Source organism: Lathyrus oleraceus, chromosome 5 (genome assembly GCF_024323335.1).
Source record: "Lathyrus oleraceus cultivar Zhongwan6 chromosome 5, CAAS_Psat_ZW6_1.0, whole genome shotgun sequence".
NCBI lineage: Eukaryota > Viridiplantae > Streptophyta > Magnoliopsida > Fabales > Fabaceae > Lathyrus > Lathyrus oleraceus.
Genome location: NC_066583.1, coordinates 638,714,403 through 638,720,402, shown reverse-complemented (window position 1 = coordinate 638,720,402; position 6,000 = coordinate 638,714,403).

The window sequence follows — 6,000 nt, the reverse complement described above, 5'->3', positions numbered from 1 at the left end:
TTTGCTGCAGAATTACTGTATTCACAATGCATGTGGTTGAAGCTTGATGAAGTAACGAACCTTGGAGTGTTGTCGAATGCTCACAGTTCTCCCGGTATTCATGCAAGTGCGCATACTTGTCTTGGACGGCAAGCCATAGCTAACTTCAATGATGAAGGATCATGCTTCAACCCAAAAGTTCCTCTCACATTAGTAGTGCAAAAATCCTGCAAAACAAGCTATGAGTCAACTCAAACAGGGAATGAGTCGACTCAAACAACATTCTTCCCAGGTTTGAGTCAACCTGGGAGTCGACCTATCCGGACCCGCGACGAAATGAATCAAAGGAAAACTAGAAATGAGTCGACGCAAGGCATGAATGAGTCGACTCAACTAGGATTCCCTAGAATTGAGTCGACCTATTCGGACCCGAGGGAAAATGGTTCAAGAAAAAAGGGGGATGAGTCGACACAAGGAGTGAGTGAGTCGACTCACTTAGGTTTCCCAGAATTGAGTTGACCTATGGGCTAACCTGTTTGGACCCGGGGTTTTTGTGCCGAGTCATGAGTCGACTCACAGAGTAAAAACACCCAAAAATGCGTTTTTTCAATGTATTACACCTTTTTTGCACCCTTTTTTTGTATGTAATGAATATTTTAGGGATGGAAATAAAAGGAAATGGCCAATTGAATGAAAGCGAATCAACTTAATACATGAACATGACCATAAACCCAAACTCGAGATCTATAACTGACACCTGACAATGTTCAGACGAATGAACGAAGGTGGATGAAAGTTATGAGACCAAAGACTCAGATCATGGCCAATAGACTCGAGCACCAAGGGGACAAAATGGATGGACCAAACCGGATGCTGAGTGCGACACACTGAGATCACTTGAGATTAGGGTTTTGGAGGCCTTGGTGCCTCGGGGCAAATCCAAACCAAGCATTCCCAGTTATTGTATGAACAAACCAAAGCCCTGCAAGCCAAACACTTGAAATCCATGGTAATAAATGATGCTCATGCATGAGTTATCAATGTATGCAATTGAACTCTAGTCAAATGGTTAGATGGAAATATGAAGAAAAGGGGAGGACAAATTTTGGGGTACAACATGGTCCTCTTTACATCATTGGAAAAATTCAACCTATAGCTTTGATGCTTGGTCAAGATGATAAGGATCAAAATGGAATCCCAATATGTCCCTCTTTAATGTAAATGTATTAATGCTATAACTATATAATAGTGCTCGCATTCATCAATGCAAATATGAATTTCAAACTGTGATCTTAAGTCTTCTTAGCTTAATTTTTCAGTTATTATTCCTCTAAGGTGCATAGCTCTTAGACGTCTTCAAGCTCCTATTAGCCCTCATCAATCCTCTTATAGTGACACCACAACATTCACTCCAAAATAAAGTCAAGAAGAAACTTCATTCTAAGGACTAAAATTCCAAATGCCAAATAAGGCAACAAAAGCTTAACCATCAAGTAGAAACCACAACTCAAGGTTTAACCACTTGGAAGAAGTAACAATCAAACGCTTAACCATCAAACATAAGCCACAACTCAAGACTTAAACATTTAGAGGAAGTACAAAATTTAACCACCATAGAAGAGAACCTAAGATCAACAAATCCAATTAAAGAACAAATCTTAATCAGCAAGAACACTTAACCACTCAAAACGAAAGAAAAACAAATGCTTACCTATCTATGAAGGAAGCATCATGTTTAACCATCATAAACAGAAACTCAAAAAAATAAGCAAATACGGCTAAATATCATTAACAACAAATAACTAATGGAATAAGCACACTATTTATAACCATGTTGTAATTATAACTTAGTAGAACTCATTATAGTATTTTCGTTTTCTTCAATATGTTGGTGCTTAACAAGTTAACAAACACTACGACATTGAACCTTCCAAGCTAGAGTCATCATTAATATTGAAACTTGTCAAGACTGTCATAATATGTATGATCAAGTGATGTTTTTTCAAAGATTATCTCAGACGGACTCATGATCATTTAATTCTCTTCATGGTTGAGAAATTTGAGAAGTACTCATACCAGAAGACCAAATAATAGCTAGAAGAGATCTGAGAGTAATAATTATGCCTCCGTATGAAGTAATCACATGGATGTGAAGTTAATAACCATATCCAAAATTGCACTAAACTTCATCAACCAAAGGCTAAGCAAACTCAGAAACAATCCTCTTATATCTTGATAAAAAATGTGGTTTAGCTTAACTCATACCTACAAAACTAACTTGCAGAGTGATGAACATGTTGTATATTATGCAAGGTGAGACTCTTAACACACTCCTCATGTGCAGGACTGAACATCTGAAGCATGGAAATAAATAATGGATGACCCGATAGCAGAAATCTGATAGCAGATGCCCTACCATATTTTAAACCATAATTTGATACCATGTTAGGAAACATAGTTTTCATAGAAGAAATGGAAGAAATACAGAGAAAACTTTATAATTTATTATATTGAATGAAAAGAGAAACAATTCAAATTAGAAAATTAGTGAAAAACATTGCACCACCAATTAGTAACCAATTAGTTACAAACTATACCTCCTATATTTCTAATAACTTCCTCCCTGAAAACCCCATGTTTATTCAAAAGATAAATTGTTGTAATTTTTAGAAATCGTGTCGCCCGTTTATTAATCGAGTCACCAGATTCAAGAGTTTATGCAATTAACTCGCATCTTTACTCCATGAAGACAACAAAATGAGTTTTTGTTTCTCAAGTGAGCTTCCTCTATCTTTTCTAGCGCCAGAACCGTCGCCGATCACATTACCGAAGTAATTTCTTCTTCAACATTATCAGGCCAATTTTTCTCAAATCGTGTTGAACGAAAATGGAAGCTTGTTTAATTTACTTATGAACTGGTCAAACACGAAGATGAAAAACTTTTAGCTTAATGCATTCCAAAATCCTATAACTTAATTTATCTTTTTTTATTTAATAAACATTAAGTTATCACTACTAGAAAAAACACATTTAATGTCGGACGCGAAATGCATTTAATCTCAGATACAGAGGCGAGGTAAGGAATGACATCATGAAAAGTGCATACTTTACCTCTTGATTTTAAAATAACCTATGAGTATGTGAATAGATCATGCGTTCGATCTCCAGGGAGACCTTTTTAGAATTCTGAAATGGAAAAAACACATGTCCGATCGATTTTGTAATTTCACTAACGAATATACCATATTTTCACCCCGGTTATCTAATAAAATCAACGGGTAAAATAATTTTGAGTTTATTAAATCTAATTTTGATTGCTTATTTCACTAAACCCTATATTGAACATATAACTTCTCAAAATTGGTTAGGAAAATAATTATATGAACAATTGTGTTAAATTTGAAGAACAACTTACATTGATTATGATTTTGAAGCATCCTGCAACTCATCATTCATCTTACGTTATTTGATGGTTAAAATCTCTCAAATGTTTCAAGTTCTTTATTTAAAACTTTCTTTTCTACTAATTCATTCTTGAAAGCATAAAATTTGATGCTTTGAAAAATGAACAAATACAGAAGAATGTTGAACAAAAACTAGAAGTGAAACAAACATAATTTTGAAAATCATTATGAGTTGCAGAAGGCTAGAAAATCATTAATAAGTGTGAGATAAGTTCCAGATACAATATAATTTTGCATATGATTATTTCCAAAATCAATTTACTAGATTATATGTTCAAAGAGGGGTTAGTGAAACAAACAATCGACATTAGATATAATAACCTCAACTCGATGGAACAAGATGAGAGTTGCACAAAGAATCACAAAAAAACATAAACTCAATAGCAATATCAATCTAAAACTTAAACTCAATAACAATAATTAAACTACAACATATAAATTTTCATAACTTTGGATAGTAGAACAACTAAACAACAATAACATCAACAACTCAAAAATGATGTACATACATCAAATAACAACTCAAAAAACAATCTCTTAACAAAACTACAACAACATCATCAATAAACATATAACATAAAGTAGTTTATACAACAACAACAAGATTAAACCGATAGGGTTTAGGGTCTCAACAACGAGTCATAACAACACCAACATTAACAACAACAACAACATCAATAAACATATAACATAAATTTACTTAAACAACAACAACAATATTAAACCTCTAGGAATTATACCTCGGTTTTTCAATACGTGAGGTGAAATCATCGTCATGAAATGTATTATTTGTAGTAGTATATAATCTCTCAAAAAATATTTTGTTAGTTAACTTAGTTCATTCTATTAATTTTTTACTTTAAATGTCTTATGTGAGACAATATTGTTGAGTATCTACTACAGACTTTTTTTTAACCAATATCACACGATTGAAAATTGATAATCTATTGAATATAACAATGAACTATCAACACATAATATTTTTTATATAACTTCGTCTTCTTCCCTCTTTTTCTAAATCATCTTCTTCATCATATTTATCAACATTCATCTCAAACCCAAAAAATCAAAATTAAACTTAAAAAATAGTTTAGGACATAAGGTGAAGGCTCAGTTAACTCCCTCACTAGTGTAGGACATAAAAAATAGTTTTAGATTTAATCAATGGTCAGAATTTGTTCAAAATAAAAATGAGAACAATATACATTTTCACAAGCAATACTATCCGGAATAAAGGCAATAGTTGCAATTGCTTTTCGATTTTGTTTATGTTTAGAAAAAAAAGTTAGAATTGTTTAAATTGAATCAAGTACTTAACGAGAGCAACCTATTCATGAAACTAGGGGTGTCCGTGGTTCATAAATTGAATTGAATCGAACTATATTAGTGGTTCAATGCAGTTTTTAAAAAACACTTTAACAAAAAATGGTTAATCTGTTCAATCAATTCAATTCAGTTTAAAACCAATTCAGAACCGGTTCATAATTTTAAATCAGTTTAATTTATTTTAACCAATTTAAAACCAACTTTTTTAAAAAATTGGATTAATTTTTTCACCAAATTTCAAACTGGTTTTCTTATACATTTAAAAAAACTGTTTTTTGTGGTTTTTATAATAAAATTGAATTCAAATCTAGATTTTTAAAAAAAATGGTTTATATAGCAGTTTTTAAAAAACTTTTTGATTTAAATATTTTGATTTAAATAGAATTTTTGCATCACCAATTCTGAATGTTCTTTGTCATTTTTTCTTCATTGGAATTGTCATTGGACTCATACATGTTGCTTATGTCACTCTTAAGGTATGTAGTTATCAAAATCAACAATAAGGTATGTAGCTATCAAAATCAACAACGGTGGAATATAATGAAAGGAATACTATAAAATCTTTTTTCTTAACACTTAAAAATAAAAGCTCGGTTACATTTCCTTTAGGATTACAATGAATAAATGGAACTTAGAGGCCATCACTTTATTTAACCTTTCATTCCTTTACTTTAAAACATTCTCTTACTATTTTCTGATATGAAAATTGAAATAAAAACTGATATGCATCATAAAGATAGACTCTTTCATATTTCCTAAACTTCCAATATCTTTAATAGGTGAAGAAAGTCGTTGCATTGTGAAGATTGAAGTCGGTCTTGCCGTGTAACTCGAGTTGATTATTAGAACTACAAATAGCCATATAAGAAGCACAAAATGACCAAGAGTGCTCACTGTATTTTCCTCTACATTGTAAGGAAAAGAGAAAATTCATTTATTTGAAGTCGACAAAAGGCGCCACAGAAGACAAACATGACACTTACTGTGAGCGAAAAACATAATTGAAAAAATAAACATGCAAAATTAAACACAAATATAAGTTACAAACATGGAGATATCGAGAAATTTTAGTTGAAAAACTATAACATTGATACATATGATTATTGTCTTAATCCAATTTTTGGCAAACAAATATCAAACAAATGTCCTACTGAATGCAACCTAGACAATAAACAAGAAAAAGTATGAGATTCATAGTAGCAGAATTACAAATTTTTGAATTCGCAGTGTG